Raw genomic sequence first — 19,887 nt, 5'->3', positions numbered from 1 at the left:
ATGGACGGATGGGCAGCGCCTGAAGAGCTGCAGCCAGCCACCGTAGTCCATCTGTTGCAAGATGTATGTTGTAATATGTATATGCTTTGCTATGGAGGATTTCAGACTGTCTAGGTTGTATTTTTTTATTTATCCTTCCCCAGCGTTTACATTTTTCCCATCTTTTACGGTGCACCTTGTGGCAGCCCATCAGTGTTCCCGTTCTGTAACCCTGTACACTTTTTGTTTGTCTACTCTTGAACGAGTCTGTGCTGAAAACAAAGTTTTGTTGTATTTGTGCAACGACAAAAAAGACCTACCAACCTACTCATTTTCTAATATATAATCCCTCAACTGGATAAACATCTAAATCATATAAAACTAAACAACAATGTAAAATACGCTATTTAAAAGAAACTAGATCATATGCTGACACATTTTCTAAACTTTTTAGCTGTATATTTTTGGCCCAATCTGCTCATGAATTTAGTAATTTTATATTATTCCACTCCAGTCCTGTAGATGGCAGTATTGTACATTAGCACATGTGTTGACAACTGCCCAACAAATTAAGAGAAAAAAAAAAAAGAAAAGTTCACCTTTCTTTCATGAAATAACAGATTGCCATATGAATAAAACTTTATCTGTCTCGTCGCTTGGATTCGATGAATAATTTTTTGCTCTAAGCACAAAGTTCCATTAAATTGCTTACTTTTTGCGTACAGTTGCAAACAAAAAAAAAACTGGAAACATGACATGAGAGAGACCATTCCCTTCAGCAGAGGCAGCTTTTTGCATGAAATGTTGACACCATTTCTAACAGTTGCAATGCTAACAATACTCTTTTTTTTTACCTTCATCTGACAGGTAGTGAGGACGAACTAGGGGAGGGAGGCAAGCGCAAGACAAAGATAGATTGAAATGAGACAGAGGGTGTCTCTCAGAGACAGAGTCGAGATTACCTGACAGAGCAGTCTGGTCTTCCCCCCCTCAGAGACGCTTCACAGGCTCTGTGAGACAAGCATGGAGAGCCGGAGAGTGAGAGCGGATATGGCTGCTTGAGTGGGTGTGTTGCCGAGAGAGGCAGCGCGGGTGGGGGGTGAGGTAAAACAGTGATGGAGAGAGGAGGGGGGACACCAAATGAATGTTTCCACTGTACTGTGTAAACATTAGGAGGGAACGGGGAAAGGTGCAGGAGGAAATTATGGGCAATTTACAGTATAGTCTTCAAGACTAAAGAAATCCTCCTGATCGACAGTTCTATCCCTTAAACCAGTTTTTGGGGTGGTAATCCAGGAAAGTGAAACTAAAAGCACACACATTCAAGCGATGAATATTTGTCTGTGTTTTTTTTGCACAACAGCTAAGTTGTTTTATCTGAGTAAGATATAGTCAAGTCAACTTTTTACAGCTTTTAATTGGATGAAAAAAAAGGTCTAATCCGGTTATACATCCTATTAGATCAGCAGTTTTCAGTCTGGGGAGCAGGCCTCCCCTAAGTGCAAGGAGGCACAGCAGCTTGAGAAAATGAAGAAAAACATCTTCAGCTATGTTTTAAGGCAAAATATGTTCAGTCTGGGGTGTGCAGAAAACACCACAAAGTATACTCCAGTAAATCTGTTTTTGGGAGTGTAGGGTAGGCTCCTACCAAATCAGGGGGTAAACAACAATGTGAATTAGCAATCAATCATAATTGGCGTCCATGCAGTTCCACTTCAGTTCTAATGGGGGCATTGGGTCGCCGCTTGACTTCAAGGGCGAAATCAGTTGAGAACCGTTGGTTTACAATGGATAAGCCATGTACGGTGGGAAGAGGGGCTAGTGCGTCTGCCTCACAATACGAAGGTCCTGAGTAGTGTGGGGTTCAATCCTGGGCTCGGGATCTTTCTATGTGGGGTTTGCATGTCCTCCCCATGAATGCGTGGTTTCCCTCTGGGTACTCCATCTACCTCCAACTTCCAAAGACATGCACCTGGGGATAGGTTGATTGGCAACACTATATTGGCCCTAGTGTGTGAATGTGAGTGTGAATGTTGTCTGTCTAGCTGTGTTGGCCCTGCGATGAGGTGGCGACTTGTCCAGGGTGTACCCCGCCTTCCGCCCGATTGTAGCTGAGATAGGCACCAGCGCCCCCCGCAACTCCAAAGGGAATAAGCGGTAGAAATGGATGGATGGAAGCCATGTACATAGGTACCTCAAGTTGAGAGGGCCCCAACCTAAGAGTGTTTTGAGATAAGAGCTGTCTAATTGTTGGGCTTTAAGTTGTAAGAAAACATTTGAGTTACAAGCATCCATGTCATTGTTTTATTTTATGTATCCTGTATATATATATATATTGTAAAGAACATAATGTCTTGAGTTTCCAATAATTTCTACAACTCCTATTTTTTTGTGATTTCATTTCAAGTTAAAGCACCAATGATTGTCACACACACACTAGGGTTGGCAAAATTATTCTCTGCATTTGACCCATCACCCTTGATCACCCCCTGGGAGGTGAGGGGAGCAGTGGGCAGCAGCAGTGGCCACGCCCGGGAATCATTTTTGGTGATTTAACCCCCAATTCCAACCTTTGATGCTGAGTGCCAAGCGGGGAGGTAATGGGTCCCATTTTTATAGTCTTTGGTATGACTCGGCCAATTGCAGCACATACTTGTTGGTTAGAAAAAACATTCATGAAGTTTGGCTCTTTTATGAATTTATTATGGGTCTTCTGAAAATGGTTTCTTGGGCATTTTGTTGGGTGGCACATAACGAAAATGTTGACATGCGGAGTTTCAAGCACTCTTCACTCTCTAGTCGGTGACTTTTCAAATGATGGTACACATTAGCAGTGGTGCTACTTTTTGTATGTATCTTGTAAGAAGCATAGTTTATTTGCCGTCATAGAGGCGAAGATTGGTAACTCAGAAGCGACTTTGCACTATTAGGTGACGTTAGCCGCTAGGGAGAATGCTACATTGTGTTGAAGCCAAGTTTGCTTGCTTGTGACACTCTAATTTACGGAACACATGTACAATGTGTCATCAACATAGAATTATTACGATATAACGATAGTATTAAAATCTCTATTGTCGGACAAATTAGTGTGCCGTAAGATATTGTCTGGTGAGCCGTGGGAAATTATGCAACTTCACCTAATTGGTCCAAAAAATATTTTTTGCAAATCAATAGTTATATTTGGCAAATAACGTGCCGTTGCTAAGTGTCTGTGTTGTGTAAAACTCAGCAGGGTAACGACGTAATACTCCAAGGCAGCAGGTAGTTAATTGCTTTGTAAAAGTTGGAATGAGTCGGGTGAGACGAAGATGGTTTGTTGTGATATGCAGAGCACAGCGAAAGGCAGCGTGCAAGTAAAAAGGTATGTAATGCTTAAACCAAAATGTAACGAAAGGGAAAGGAAGAGGCAATGGCTATGCAAAATGAAAGTAAAACTGAACTGGCTACAAAGTAAACAGAAACAGAATGCTGGATGACAGCAAAAACTTACGGCGTACACAAAGTACATCCGTACATGACATGACAGTCAACAATGTCCACACAAAGAAGGATAGCAACAACATAGCCTTGCTTGCTAACACAAAACAGGTGCGCGTAATAGCGCTCATAGGAAGACATGAAATTGCTACAGGAAAACACCAACAAAACAGGAGGGGGCCACCAAAATAACAGAGCAAGACAAGAACTAAAGCACTCCACACAGGAAAACACCAACAAACTCAAAATAAGGCACGACGACCTGGTGGAGTTTCATTTTTCTGCTGGTGGTATGCTTCCGGATTTTTTTCTATGAAAAAAATGTGCCTTGGCTCAAAAATAGGTTGAAAAACACTGATTTATAATGTATCCCACATCCTGCAACCTTAGTAGAAATGGGGCTAAACAGCTCTTAAATGGGGTTTTCCCCTACAAAAGTATCTCTGTGTCATGATCACGTCTTAGCTACATGTTCTTACAGGAGAGCTGCGTCTTCTTCATGAGCGATGAACCGTCTGCCTACATGTGTCATTTATGCATAGCTTCCGTTCCTGCCACAGTGCTGCTGCATCTGTAAATGAATTCCAGAGTGTCATCCATTCAAGCGAGCCCCCGCATTACGCAGCAGCGAGGCCGGGCCTATCAACACCGCAACGGAGAGAGAGAGAAAGAAAGACTGGCGGAGAAAGAGAGAATTGAGAATGAACGCGGCCCCCGCTGTTCCATAGAGCGTTGCCTCTCTGGCAGAGTACAGGAAGTGTGACTCACTCGCTCTAAAATAAACACGCTCACACAGCGACGAGCCGCCACATAGAACGGGCTTATCAGAAAGAAAGGAGGCGGGAGGGGAGCACAGGGCCAGGAACACATGGTCGCCTGGTGGGATGGCAGGTGGGATGAGTCACAAGCTGCTTGTCTTTTTTTGTCTTAAAGCTTTATGACTATCAAAAATATGGATCACTACAACTCACCTTCATCACTTTCTCTTAAATGTTTTCGTTTCTGCATGACATTTCCACTCATTTTATGAATAGGAACGCTGTTCTGACCCTTGCGGCTGACGGCCCCAAAGATGGAGGCATCGTATTGTAGCTACGTGAATGTGCTCATTGTCACCCTTCTGCAGCGCCACACCTTCCATACTTTCCTTCCCAGTGAGGAACTTTCGCCCCATCTGTTGTCGCTTTGTCCCTTTGTCTGTCAGACCAATGGCTTCTGACGGGAAAGCGGCGCCCGGTGCCGGGAACAGGAAGTGTTCTCCATATCAGATGCAACATTTATCAAGACTGAGCACTTTTGGACGGCGTTGGAGCAGCAGAACGCCATCAAAACTGTTGAAGAATGCAATAAAGTCACACCTTCCTTTGCAACCGCACCAACATTACACTTATAGGGAAACATTTCATGTTGTTTCGGTTCGACCACAAGGTGTAATTTTCGACCAAAAAAGGGGTTACTGCATTTACAGGCAGATGATGTATTTTGGGAAATTTGTGCCATAAATTGCAAACACATGCAGTAAAATGTGTAAATAAGGGATAACTCATAGAGGGGTGTCTCTGTTCCCAGGAAAGATTATTTCGGATTTGTGGTATTCCGTAAACTGGCGGGCTCTGTCCATACGTGTGTGTGGTGTGTTGTGATAGGAAGGCAATCTATTTGAAGAGGGAGCCCACGTAGTGTACAAAAGACTTCTCCAACTGCATGAATTCTGAAAATAACTGAGTGTGAAGAAGATGTATATACACAGCACGATATTAAGAATGTTAACAGTATGCCTATCTTACCCTGTTAAGTCCTGCACATTTGGATAGTGTCTGCCCGCTGATCGGCGCTCCAGGTGTGTGCAAGATTGGAAAAAGTGGAACAGGGCATGGCACTATTGCATGCAACGTAAATAGTAAGAGATGCGCGGATAGGCAATTATATCACCCGAAACCGCATCACTAAAGTCGTCATCCACCCGCCACCCACCCGAACCAACATTTCATCAAAGCTTCACCCGCCCGCCACCCGCCCGTTGTTATATATCAAATATAGACGATGCAAGGCATTAGTGAGGTTAGAAAGTGTAACTCCCTCCAAATAGCACAGACACAATGGCTTTCTTGAACCGATTTATTTGATGGCTTACTTTCCCTTCAAATTCACAGTGAAAACTGTAATAAATAAAGCAGGTTACAAACGTAAAAATAATAACATGCACAGCATGTGGATCAAACATTTTACCAAGTAAAATACCAACAAATGACAAATACCTCGTTGGCCCTACCCGGAAGTAGCTTCCTTACATCCGTCGACAGACCAAACGAGACACTTCAAAATAAAAGTATGCCCACATACTGTTTCAAAGAGTGCTGCTCGTTTTTTCGTATGTGGGTAACAACATTTAACTATTTATAGATGGTTGATTTCTATAGGATAGTAAGGTAAAGTGTAGTACCTGACAAGTTTGGGCTACCTTGCTTCTGCAGCCTTCATCAGAGGTGTCACATGATGTTAGCGTGACGTTGTCTGTGACGTGATATATGGATTGTACCATCAAGAGTTGTCAGGTACAACACTTTACCTACTAGCCTATATAAATCAACCATTAATAAATACACGTCAGTAGGCTAAATGAACCTCTTCAACATAATATTTAACTATGTATAATGTAGCAGCTGGCTATGGGGTGTTAGCCAATGACTTTGGCTGGGGGGGCGGGACTTCAGTGAGAGATAGGGAAGTGACAGGAAGTGAGAGTTCGCGTTGTCCCGGGAAAAGCGTTAGAGACATGAGAGCTGTTGTGTGGTTGTATTACATCTTGTGCAATAAAGACATGACAAACGAAGAAGTTTTATGAGCCTACATTCCTGGGATTATTACAATATATATTTCCGAATTGGTTCAACCGCCACCCGCCCGAATCTATTTAAAATCTATTTTTTTGTCATGTCACCCGCCGGACCCGCGGTTTATCCGCGGACGTGACCGCAAACCATGCATCTCTAGTAAGTAAGGCTGAGCGATATATCAAATATACTCCATATATCGCGTGTTTGTCCCTGTGTGATGTAGAAAATTACTATATCGTGAGTATTCGAGTATACGTTCTCACACATTTGCTTTTAGCTGCTGTCATTACACGACAGGCTTTTCTCACTCGTTCTTGTCTTTCCTTCTCACGGAGACGTAAAACAAGCGCACCGTCTTACATACATCACATACTGTCGTTCGTGCAACGTCATAGGCCCTTGCTGAGCAGAGAGGTATTGGCATGGGTAAAGTTACAGTAGCTGTAGCAGATGGTGCTACAGTGGTGCGAGTAGTAACACAAGAGAGAGAAGGTGCACATCTGGTAACATATAGAGGAGGAAGAATTAATTCCCAAGAAAAACAGCACAGGGTCAAATGTCTGGCGGTGGTTTGGCTTCAAGCGGGAAGATGTTGAACAGACAACCGTAATGTGACAAGTATGCGGCAAAAGCGTTGCTACAAAAGGTAGCGGCACTACTAATTTGTAACATCATTTGAAAAGTCACCCGCTAGAGAATGAAGAGTGCTTGAAACTCCGCAAGTCAACATCTCCGGCCGGTGACACACCAACAAAATGCCGAATCAACCAGCATTGACTCAATGGAGCCTGGCGTCTTCCAATTCCACACAAGAAAGAGAAGGTGTACATCTGGTAACATATAGAGGAGGAAGAATTAATTCCCAAGAAAAACAGCACAGGGTCAAATGTCTGGCGGTGGTTTGGCTTCAAGCGGGAAGATGTTGAACAGACAACCGTAATGTGACAAGTATGCGGCAAAAGCGTTGCTACAAAAGGTAGCGGCACTACTAATTTGTAACATCATTTGAAAAGTCACCCGCTAGAGAATGAAGAGTGCTTGAAACTCCGCAAGTCAACATCTCCGGCCGGTGACACACCAACAAAATGCCGAATCAACCAGCATTGACCCAATGGAGCCCGGCGTCTTCCAATTCCACATCAACAAAAATAGTCAACAACCGAAGGAGATAATGTCCGCAGTAACCTACCACATAGCGAAGGACATACCCTATTTGATTTCCTACTATGCAGCTCATTTTTATTTGACAGTTTTTTAAATATCTTGTGTGACATTATGCACAAAAGTGCACCTTAATTGTTTTAAAATATTGTAGTGGCATTCTGTACAAAAAGTACACTTTCATTTAGTGTTGTTTTGATATATCATCTTAGTGACATCATGCACAAAAGTGCACAAATAGCTTGATTTAAAATGTCTCTGACTATCTTGCACTTTCTGTTTGGAAATGACATGAATGTTTGTGCCACTGCTTAATAACTGTTTAATAAATCAGTTTTGGTAAATAGACTTAGTTGTGATCTCCCTCTCTGCATGAAAGTTTAAAATTAGCATATATAAATGCAGTATGAACAAGAATGTTTGAATGTAGACACATAGAATCATCATACTGCTGTGATTATATGTATCAACTGTTAATTCAAGGTTAAGGTGAAATATCGAGATATATAGTGTATTGTGACATGGCCTAAAATTATTGAGATATTAATAAAAGGCCATATCGCCCAGCCCTAAAAGTAACCATATTCACGAAGGTCTGAAAGGATAACCAACCCGTTTCATTATGAAAATAAATCAAGTCTATGGTATTTTTTAAACCCAGTCATTGCCTTCTTCACCACAAGTATGTCAATGTTTGTAATTAAGATGTGCCAAGTTTGCAGTCATGTGACACGGGTCTTGCAAAGCATCAGCAAAGAGGCCGTTTACACAGCCTGACACACCATAGTAGCCCCATGCCATCTGCTGTATGTGCTAACGTTACCCATGCTGCTACCTCTCTGCTCAGCAAGAGCGTGTACGTATGTGATGTATGTAAGAAGGTGCGCTTACTGTCTGTGAGAAGGAGAGACAAGAAAAAGTGGGAAGAGCCTGTAGTGTAATGCGTGAGAACCTATACTCGAATATCACGATATAGTCATTTTCTATATCGCACAGAGACAAACCCACAATTTATAGAATATATCGGTATATCCCCCAGCCCTAATTTCATGTACAATTGATGCCAACTGCAGCCAACTTTAGAGGTAGCACATTCACTAGCAAACATTTAAGGAGACCATCCACAGTCTGAGTCCATCAACAAGCTGTCTTGATGAGTTACCCATGAGATTTCTACAGCCTATTCTGAGCAGTTTGTTACTACATTTTAAATCCAGTTAACATCTCACTTCAGACTTTCTCTGTATAACAATGTGTTTGATACTTTCTAATCAGGCTTTAAAACAGGTGAAACACCTCTCACCAAGGTGACAAATAGACTATCTCCATCACAGGGAGTACTTTGTTGAAATTTGTAACTGTGTCTCTGACCGAATGGCTGTGGCCTGTGGGGTTCCTCAGGGCTTGATGGTGGGACCCCTATAGTTTAACTTGTACATGATGCCACAAGGTCAGCTAATACGCAGCTTCAATGTGTGCTACCTCAACTATGCAAATGACACTCAGATCACTGTATTGAACAGATCAGTGTGTGGATGCTAAATAATTAGACAAAAACAAAAACGAAAATATTGTCTGTGGCCTACAGAAGCCACGATAAACTATTATTAGTCACCTGGAGACCCTATCCCTGGAACCCAATAATCAGGTTAGAAATATATGTGTAATAATGGACTCAGACTTTGACTTTAACAGCCACAATAAGTCAATAACATCAGCAGCTTTTTACTACCTAAAACATTGCCAAAACCAGAGGAATAACGTCTAAATCAGACTTAAAAAGACCAATCTTTGTCTTAGCCATTTCTAATAAAAAGTAGCTTAATGTTCTAACTTACACCTGTCAGTAGACTCGATATGGAAGTTCTAAAAACTACATCATGGCTGACAGGGTGATGACGCAGTCATAGGGAGTACAAAGGGCCGCCCACAAAACGGCACATTCTTAAAAAAACAGTCAGAAAGCTGCTTGAAGATGGTCTGTAAAACAAAATCTATGCAAAATTCTGACCAAAACAGCACCATTACATGTTATGCAGACTAAAAAACACCCATCCATCCATTTTTTACCGCTTGTCCCTTTTTTGGGTCACGGGGGTTGCTGCAGCCTATCTCAGCTAAAAAAAAATCATAGTATGCCCCATTTAATATAATGATTAGTGCTGTTGTAACCCAGTGGAATTTGACAGACAGCATCTAACGTGTATCAGGAATGCACTTCACCTTGACAGTACAGTACACTGGAAAGAATATCTAATTTACAACATTATGGTTTAATTAAACTGAAATATATGTCTGTTTTCCAAAAATATATTGTGCCTTGCAATAAAATACCTTAATGTTCAGTCACCCTGCATAATTGTACAAGCTTCTAAAGGCCTACTAAAACCCACTACTACCGACCATGCAGTCTAATTGTTTATATATCAATTATGAAATATTAACATTGCAACACATGCCAATACTGCCTTTTTAGTTTACTAAATTGCAATTTTAAATTTCCCCCGAGTTTCTTGTGTGCGGAATGATGACGCATACGCATGACCTCACGGACTGTAAGGAAATATTAGCGCTGCACCAAACACGGCTAAAAGTCGTCTCTGTTCCTGGCGTAATTACACAGTATTTTGGACATCTGTATTGCTGAATCTTTTGCAATGTGTTCCTTTAATAATGGAGACTATAAAGAACAATGCTGTTGGTGGAAAGCGGTGGATTGCAGCTATCTTTAGCACCATGTCAAAGCCGGTGTTTCTTTGTTTGTGGTGAAGCGGAGCGGTCAAGCGAACATGTTTTCTCTACGTCAACCAGCATGTTTTTGGATGGGGAAATTGTGATATATATCTTACAGGAGACATCAATAGATTATTCATCATCCTGCAGCAGCTGTCATGTCAAAAAAGGCAGCTGTGAGCTTGGCTCCTCGGCTTCTCTCTGAGAGACTGCTTGTTCACCGCAGCCATCCGACCTCGAGGTATGTGTTTACAATCTTTAAAATCTCACTAAAACACTATTAAAACAATAATCAGATAAGGGATCTTCCAGAATTATCCTAATAAATGTGTCTAAAAACATGTGAATCACTCACAGTGCAATCGCCTTTTTTTTCTTTCTTTTTTTTAACTTTATTTCATTTTTTCTAGCCCTTCACTAATCAATATCCTCAGCCACAAATCTTTCATCCTCGCTCAAATTAATGGGGAAATTGTCGTTTTCTTGCTCTTTTTGTTGGAGGCTCCCATTATAAACGATGTGAGGACGTGAGGAGCCCTCACACGGTTGACGTCATCGTCTGTGACTTCCGGTACAGGCAAGGCTTTTTTATTAGCGAACAAAAGTTGCGAACTTTATCGTCGATGTTCTCTACTAAATCCTTTCAGGAAAAATATGGCAATATCTCGAAATGATCAAGTATGACACATAGAATGGACCTGCTATCCCCGTTTAAATAAGAAAATCTCATTTCAGTAAGCCTTTAATACCCACATGTGAACCAGCAATTTGTAAGCATTGGACATTGGTTTTGCATAACAGTGCTATTTTGTATCGTTGTATCGATCCGTTGTGGTGAAGAAGGAGCTGAGCCGGAAGGCAAAGCTCTCAATTTACCGGTCGATCTACGTTCCCATCCTCACCTATGGTCATGAGCTTTGGGTCATGACCGAAAGGATAAGATCACGGGTACAAGCGGCCGAAATGAGTTTCCTCCGCCGGGTGGCGGGGCTCTCCCTTAGAGATAGGGTGAGAAGCTCTGCCATCCGGGAGGAACTCAAAGTAAAGCCGCTGCTCCTTCACATCGAGAGGAGCCAGATGAGGTGGTTCGGGCATCTGGTCAGGATGCCACCCGAACGCCTCCCTAGGGAGGTGTTTAGGGCACGTCCAGCTGGTAGGAGGCCACGGGGAAGACCCAGGACACGTTGGGAAGACTATGTCTCCCGTCTGGCCTGGGAACGCCTCGGGATCCCCTGGGAAGAGCTAGACGAAGTGGCTGGAGATAGGGAAGTCTGGGCTTCCCTGCTTAGGCTGCTGCCCCCGCGACCCGACCTCGGATAAGCGGAAGATGATGGATGGATGCTATTTTCCCCCCTGAAATTTGTAACAAAGCCTGTGTCTACACTAAGCCGGATAACCCCTTAAATGAATAATTATTTAGCCTAAGCCTCGTTTTAGCCACACTAAATCAGCGTTTAAGGTCCCCCTCCTTGGACATTTTTTTACACGGTTAAGTGCGCCGTCTATTTCTTGAATCTCTGGCTCTTAGCTTTGTATTCCATCCATCCATCCATCATCTTCCGCTTATCCGAGGTCGGGTCGCGGGGGCAACAGCCTAAGCAGGGAAACCCAGACTTCCCTCTCCCCAGCTACTTCGTCTAGCTCTTCCCGGGGGATCCCGAGGCGTTCCCAGGCCAGCCGGGAGACATAGTCTTCCCAACGTGTCCTGGGTCTTCCCCGTGGCCTCCTACCGGTTGGACGTGCCCTAAACACCACTCGATGTGAAGGAGCAGCGGCTTTACTTTGAGTTCCTCCCGGATGGCAGAGCTTCTCACCCTATCTGTAAGGGAGAGCCCCGCCACACGGCGGAGGAAACTCATTTCGGCCGTTTGTACCCGTGATCTTATCCTTTCGGTCATGACCCAAAGCTCATGACCATAGGTGAGGATGGGAACGTAGATCAACCGGTAAATTGAGAGCTTTGCCTTCCGGCTCAGCTCCTTCTTTACCACAACGGATCGGTACAACGTCCGCATTACTGAAGACGCCGCACCGATCCGACTGTCGATCTCACGATCCACTCTCCCCTCACTCGTGAACAAGACTCCTAGGTACTTGAACTCCTCCACTTGGGGCAGGGTCTCCTCCCCAACCCGGAGATGGCATTCCACCCTTTTCCGGGCGAGAACCATGGACTCGGACTTGGAGGTGCTGATTCTCATTCCGGTCGGTTCACACTCGGCTGCGAGCCGATCCAGCGATAGCTGAAGATCCCGGTCAGATGAAGCCATCAGGACCACATCATCTGCAAAAAGCAGAGACCTAATACTGTGGTTACCAAACCGGAACCCCTCAACGCCTTGACTGCGCCTACAAATTCTGTCCATAAAAGTTATGAACAGAATCGGTGACAAAGGACAGCCTTGGCGGAGTCCAACCCTCACTGGAAATGTGTTCGACCTACTGCCGGCAATGCGGACCAAGCTCTGGCACTGATCGTACAGGGAACGGACCGCCACAATAAGACAGTCCGATACCCCATACTCTCTGAGCACTCCCCACAGGACTTCCCGAGGGGCACGGTCGAATGCCTTCTCCAAGTCCACAAAGCACATGTAGACTGGTTGGGCAAACTCCCATGCACCCTCAAGAACCCTACCGAGAGTATAGAGCTGGTCCACAGTTCCACGACCAGGACGAAAACCACACTGTTCCTCCTGAATCCGAGGTTCGACTATCCGGCGTAGCCTCCTCTCCAGTACACCGGAATAAACCTTACCGGGAAGGCTGAGGAGTGTGATCCCACGATAGTTGGAACACACCCTGCGGTCCCCATTCTTAAAGAGAGGAACCACCACCCCGGTCTGCAAATCCAGAAGTACCGCCCCCCATGTCCACGCGATGCTGCAAAGTCTTGTCAACCAAGACAGCCCCACAGCATCCAGAGCCTTAAGGAACTCCGGGCGGGTCTCATCCACCCCTGGGGCCTTGCCACCGAGGAGCTTTTTAACTACCTCAGCAACCTCAGCCCCAGAAATAGGAGAGTCCACCACAGATTCCCCAGGCACTGCTTCCTCATAGGAAGACGTGTTGGTGGGATTGAGGAGGTCTTCGAAGTATTCCTTCCACCTATCCACAACATCCGCAGTTGAGGTGAGCAGAACACCATCCGCACCATACACGGTGTTGATAGTGCACTGCTTCCCCTTCCTGAGGCGGCGGACGGTGGTCCAGAATCGCTTCGAAGCCGTCCGGAAGTCGTTTTCCATGGCTTCCCCGAACTCCTCCCATGTCCGAGTTTTTGCCTTCGCGACCGCTGAAGCTGCACACCGCTTGGCCTGTCGGTACCTGTCCACTGCCTCCGGAGTCCTCTGAGCCAAAAGGACCCGATAGGACTCCTTCTTCAGCTTGACGGCATCCCTCACCGCTGGTGTCCACCAAGGGGTTTTAGGATTGCCGCCCCGACAGGCACCAACTACCTTGCGGCCACATCTCCGATCTGCCGCCTCGACAATAGAGGTGCGGAACATGGTCCACTCGGACTCAATGTCCAGCACCTCCCTCGTGACATGTTCAAAGTTCTTCCGGAGGTGGGAATTGAAACTTTGTCTGACAGGAGACTCTGCCAGACGTTGCCAGCAGACCCTCACAATGCGTTTGGGCCTCCCAGGTCTGTCCGGCATCCTCCCCCACCATCGCAGCCAACTCACCACCAGGTGGTGATCGGTAGAAAGCTCCGCCCCTCTCTTCACCCGAGTGTCCAAAACATAAGGCCGCAAATCCGATGACACAACTACAAAGTCGATCATGGAACTGCGGCCTAAGGTGTCCTGGTGCCAAGTGCACATATGGACACCCTTATGTTTGAACATGGTGTTTGTTATGGACAAACTGTGACGAGCACAAAAGTCCAATAACAAAACACCACTCGGGTTCAGATCAGGGCGGCCATTCTTCCCAATCACGCCTCTCCAGGTTTCACTGTCGTTGCCAACGTGAGCGTTGAAGTCTCCCAGTAGGACAAGGGAATCACCCGGGGGAGCACTTTCCAGTACTCCCTCGAGTGTTCCCAAAAAGGGTGGGTACTCTGAACTGCTGTTTGGTGCATAAGCACAAACAACAGTCAGGACCCGTCCCCCCACCCGAAGGCGAAGGGAGGCTACCCTTTCGTCCACCGGGTTGAACTCCAACGTACAGGCTTTGAGAAACAAGAATTGCCACCCCAGCCCGTCGCCTCTCACTGCCGGCAACGCCAGAGTGGAAGAGGGTCCAATTCCTCTCGAGAGAAGTGGTTCCAGAGCCCTTGCTGTGCGTCGAAGTGAGTCCGACTATATCCAGCCGGAATTTCTCGACTTCGCGCACTAGCTCAGGCTCTTTCCCCCCCAGTGACGTGACGTTCCACGTCCCAAGAGCTAGCTTCTGTAGCCGAGGATCGGACCGCCAAGTGCCCTGCCTTTGGCTGCCGCCCAGCTCACATTGCACCCGACCTCTATGGCCCCTGCTATGGGTGGTGAGCCCATTGGAGGAGTGACCCACGTTGCCTCTTCGGGCTGTGCCCGGCCGGGCCCCATGGGAACAGGCCCGGCCACCAGGCGCTCGCCATCGTGCCCCACCTCCGGGGCTTTGTATTGATTGTTTACAAATTTAGTTTGGAGATCAATTCATTTGTAACTAAGCCTGTGTCTACACTAAGCCAGATAACCTCTTAAATGAATAATTATTCAGCCTAAGCCTTGTTTTAGCCACACTAAATCAGCGTTTAAGGTGCCCCTCCTTGGACAATTTTTTACACGGGTAAGTGCACCGTTTATTTCTTGAATCTCTAGCTCTTAGCTTTGTATTGATTGTTTACAAACTGAGTTTGGAGAGGAATTAACGGCAGAAAGACCGCGCCTTACACAGGTAGTGACGTCAGAAAGATGGAGGCAAGTCATCCAGACATGCCCATGTGGATATCACACATGAATACCTTAAGTGAAGCAAACGCGCGATTGCAGCTATTTCGGATACAACACATCTCAGGCAACATAGACGGTTGAGCGACGGTTTTGGATAAGGCCTGGAATAACGGCAGCCTGGTGGGATATGTTTGTCAACGAATGTGTCGTGCTAGCTGAACGACAAGAGAACTTTCGAATGTCCAGGTCAGCTGTGATTGTACTTAGTGAAAAACTTTTTCAATTTGTCGAAGGGGAGATAACGACAGACTACAAAAAACAGCGAGTACATTTTTATTGTCCGCGATGTATGTTGAGCGATTACTCAACATTTAGTTTTGTACTCCGTAACTATTGTGAAGCCATGAAGTACTTGCGGCCGTCAGGTATGACCACCAATTTCAGCCCTCAAGCACAATGTCCTGATATCTATCAATTGTTGTAAAATGTTCTTTCTCACATTGTTTACTTCCACATGTCCAATAAAGATACGATTCATGTATGATGGCTCAGGTGTGATTCACAACAATAGTCTAACAGCTACTGATGGTGAGGCAAGCAAGGTTTACTGTTAAAAGAAATGTGGCAATAGTCTACATCAGGTGTCACCAACCTTTTTGAAACCAAGAGCTACTTCTTGGGTACTGATTAATACGAAAGGCTACCAGTTTGATACACACTTAAATAAATTGCCAGAAATAGCCAATTTGCTCAATTTACCTCTAATATAAATCTATACATACATATATAAAAAATGGGTATTTCTGTCTGTCATTCCGTTGTACTTTTTTTTCTTTTTACGGAAGATTTTTTGTAGAGAATAAATGATAAAAAAAAAACACTTAATTGAACGGTTTAAAAGAGGAGAAAACACGAAAAAAGTGAAAATAAAATTTTGAAACATAATTTATCTTCAATTAGGGTCTCCCAAGACAAACAGGTCCTAGGTGAGTGATCAGACAAAGAGCAGCTCAAAGACTTCAATGGAATTACAACGAAATGAACCCAGATTTCCCTCGCCCGGACGTGGGTCACCGGGGCCCCGCTCTGGAGCCAGGCCCGGAGTTGGGGCACGATGGCGAGCGCCTGGTGGTCGGGCCTGTTCCCATGGGGCCCGGCCGGGCACAGCCCGAAGAGGCAACGTGGGTCATCCCTCCAATGGGCTCACCACTCATAGGAGGGGCCATAGAGGTCGGGTGCATTGTGAGCTGGGCGGCAGCCGAAGGCAGGGCACTTGGCGGTCCGATCCTCGGCTACAGAAGCTAGCTCTTGGGACGTGGAACGTCACCTCACTGGGGGGGAAGGAGCCTGAGCTAGTGCGCGAGGTAGAGAAGTTCCGGCTGGATATAGTCGGACTCACCTCGACGCACAGCAAGGGCTCTGGAACCAGTTCTCTCGAGAGGGACTGGACCCTCTTCCACTCTGGCGTTGCCGGCAGTGAGAGGCGACGGGCTGGGGTGGCAATTCTGGTTGCCCCCCGGCTCAAAGCCTGTACGTTTGAGTTCAACCCAGTGGACGAGAGGGTAGCTTCCCTTCGCCTTCGGGTGGGGGGACGGATCCTGACTGTTGTTTGTGCTTACGCACCAAACAGCAGTTCAGAATACCCACCCTTTTTGGGTACACTCGAGGGAGTACTGGAAAGTGCTCCTCCGGGTGATTCCCTTGTCCTACTGGGAGACTTCAACGCTCATGTTGGCAACGACAGTGAAACCTGGAGAGGCGTGATTGGGAAGAATGGTCGCCCGGATCTAAACCCGAGTGGTGTTTTGTTATTGGACTTTTGTGCTCGTCACAGTTTGTCGATAACAAACACCATGTTCAAACATAAGGGTGTCCATATGTGCACTTGGCACCAGGACACCCTAGGCCGCAGCTCCATGATCGACTTTGTAGTTGTGTCATCGGATTTGCGGCCTTATGTTTTGGACACTCGGGTGAAGAGAGGGGCGGAGCTTTCTACCGATCACCACCTGGTGGTGAGTTGGCTGCGATGGTGGGGGAGGATGCCGGACAGACCTGGCAGGCCCAAGCGCATTGTGAGGGTCTGCTGGGAACGTCTGGCAGAGTCTCCTGTCAGAGAGAGTTTCAATTCACACCTCCGGGAGAACTTTGAACATGTCACGAGGGAGGTGCGGGACATTGAGTCCGAGTGGACCATGTTCCGAACCTCTATTGTCGAGGCGGCTGATTGGAGCTGTGGCCGCAAGGTTGTTGGTGCCTGTCGTGGCGGTAATCCCAGAACCCGTTGGTGGACACCAGCAGTGAGGGATGCCGTCAAGCTGAAGAAGGAGTCCTATCGGGTTCTTTTGGCTCATAGGACTCCGGAGGCAGTGGACGGGTACCGACGGGCCAAGCGGTGTGCAGCTTTAGCGGTCGCGGAGGCAAAAACTCGGACATGGGAAGAGTTCGGGGAAGCCATGGAAAACGACTTCCGGACGGCTTCGAAGCGATTCTGGACCACCATACGGCGCCTCAGGAAGGGGAAGCAGTGCACTATCAACACCGTGTATGGTGCGGATGGTGTTCTGCTGACTTCGACTGCGGATGTTGTGGATCGGTGGAGGGAATACTTCGAAGACCTCCTCAATCCCACCAACACGTCTTTCTTTGAGGAAGCGGTGCCTGGGGAATCTGTAGTGGACTCTCCTATTTCTGGGGCTGAGGTCGCTGAGGTAGTTAAAAAGCTCCTCGGCGGCAAGGCCCCGGGGGTGGATGAGATCCGCCCGGAGTTCCTTAAGGCTCTGGATGCTGTGGGGCTGTCTTGGTTGACAAGACTCTGCAGCATCGCGTGGACATCGGGGGCGGTACCTCTGGATTGGCAGACCGGGGTGGTGGTCCCTCTCTTTAAGAAGGGGGACCGGAGGGTGTGTTCCAACTATCGTGGGATCACACTCCTCAGCCTTCCCGGTAAGGTTTATTCAGGTGTACTGGAGAGGAGGCTTCGCCGGATAGTCGAACCTCGGATTCAGGAGGAACAGTGTGGTTTTCGTCCTGGTCGTGGAACTGTGGACCAGCTCTATACTCTCGGCAGGGTTCTTGAGGGTGCATGGGAGTTTGCCCAACCAGTCTACATGTGCTTTGTGGACTTGGAGAAGGCATTCGACCGTGTCCCTCGGGAAGTCCTGTGGGGAGTGCTCAGAGAGTATGGGGTATCGGAATGTCTTATTGTGGCAGTCCGCTCCCTGTATGATCAGTGTCAGAGCTTGGTCCGCATTGCTGGCAGTAAGTCGGACACGTTTCCAGTGAAGGTTGGACTCCGCCAAGGCTGTCCTTTGTCACCGATTCTGTTCATAACTTTTATGGACAGAATTTCTAGGGTATTTTCGTGTCAGTTTGCATGTTTGTGATAGTAGTTTCTGACAATGTACGATGTAACATGGGAAATCTGGTCTTCCTTCAGGCAAAACACTACCGTTAGATCTACTGGCACCTCCAAAGTCTACCAACACTGAAAGTTCTTAAGTGGGGCTTAAACCAAAACAACGTCCTGGGAAGAAGTAGAAGCGTTTGAAGATGAATGTCATATTTAGACCAGTGCGACGTAGTTTTTGATGTTTACTTTGACGTTCCATCGTAAAAACAACATTAATGTAGAAGAATCGCTCAATTTCTGCCCACCTTAATATTATTGCTACAGAGGGCTGTAGAGAAAAATTTTAACGGTTTCTTGCTTCTTTTTAGTTGTGTTCAGCAGCACATGGAAAAGTCGAGACTTAGACTTGGACTTAGACTTAGACTTCCTTTTTATTGTCATTCAAATTTGAACTTTACAGTACAAACACTATTTATTATTATTACAAGACTAATTGATTACTTGAATTAAAATACTTTTTTCCAAGTGGTAATTCCCCTTTTATACAGCTGTGTTTAGTTGTGCAGAAGGAAACACAAGCACTGCAGCATAACTTTCCATGACCTGGCACCATACCTTATCGTAACCATCCGTGTTAACCCACCACCTTGTTAATTGGAGTCAACAGGTGAACGCCAGACCGCACTATGTTCAAACACCAGAACCAGGCCGCAGAATGTATCAACACTACCCGAGTACCCCTCCGCTCGCCCTGGCAGGAGGCGCTCCCTTCTGATTTACTCAAGGCCAACAACGTCCGAGTAATCGCTTACCGTCCATGACAAACAACTCCATTCAGCCTACATGCCAGTTTACAGTTTACTCTCATGTCGCCTCAGTGTGGCCCCGCTGGCCATTCTGTTCAACGCCACGCTGTAGCAGACATTCACAGGACACTGCAGACTTAGCCACCTTGTAACCTCTATACACATATACCAACGCTCTGTGCCAAAACTCCTGTTTATGTGTGGAGGTGTGTGAGAGTTGAGAATAACAAAATGGGGGCTTTACACTAGTCTTTTCATGTCTGAAGTACCAACATGCTGCAGTCCTGTAGCGATGACAGCTTCCAATAGGCTACGAGGTATGTGCATGTGGGCAATATCTTGGAGATGTAGCTTAACGACACACAATAATCAATCAAGTTTATCTCAAACCAGGTAAAGTGAGGACTCTGTGTTTGTGTTGTGTTCCTATGGAGTTGGTAAATATTGAATCAGGCTAAAAACTTGTGCCAACAATGAAATACACTACCATTTCTTTACTGTATTCTTAAAGGCTTATGTGGCTCCCTAATTCATACAGTAGTATGAATTAGTTTTTGTAGAGAACAGAGTCTAACGTTTATTGATAATTGGCACTCTTTCTGGGTCAAACCGGGCTTGCTGATGAGGGACGTTCTTCGCGCAAACCGGGAAGGCGCCATCGCTCT

At 46.1% G+C, this 19,887-nt stretch overlaps 1 protein-coding gene across 3 annotated transcripts in view; it reads right to left on the bottom strand.

The window, feature by feature from the left end:
* Nucleotides 1-19,887, bottom strand: part of LOC133562159 (transcription factor HIVEP3) — a 166,403-nt gene that overhangs the window by 60,981 nt on the left and 85,535 nt on the right. The window contains exon 2 of one of the 3 annotated variants that reach the window (XM_061916083.1): nt 942-989. The exons of the other annotated variants lie outside the window; for them this stretch is intronic. The gene's annotated coding sequence lies outside the window, so the exon portion shown is untranslated. The remainder of the gene's footprint in view (nt 1-941; nt 990-19,887) is intronic. 3 annotated transcript variants of the gene reach the window in all.

Source organism: Nerophis ophidion, linkage group LG11, assembly GCF_033978795.1.
Source record: "Nerophis ophidion isolate RoL-2023_Sa linkage group LG11, RoL_Noph_v1.0, whole genome shotgun sequence".
Taxonomy (NCBI): domain Eukaryota; kingdom Metazoa; phylum Chordata; class Actinopteri; order Syngnathiformes; family Syngnathidae; genus Nerophis; species Nerophis ophidion.
This window is presented reverse-complemented; position numbering and strand designations above follow the sequence as displayed.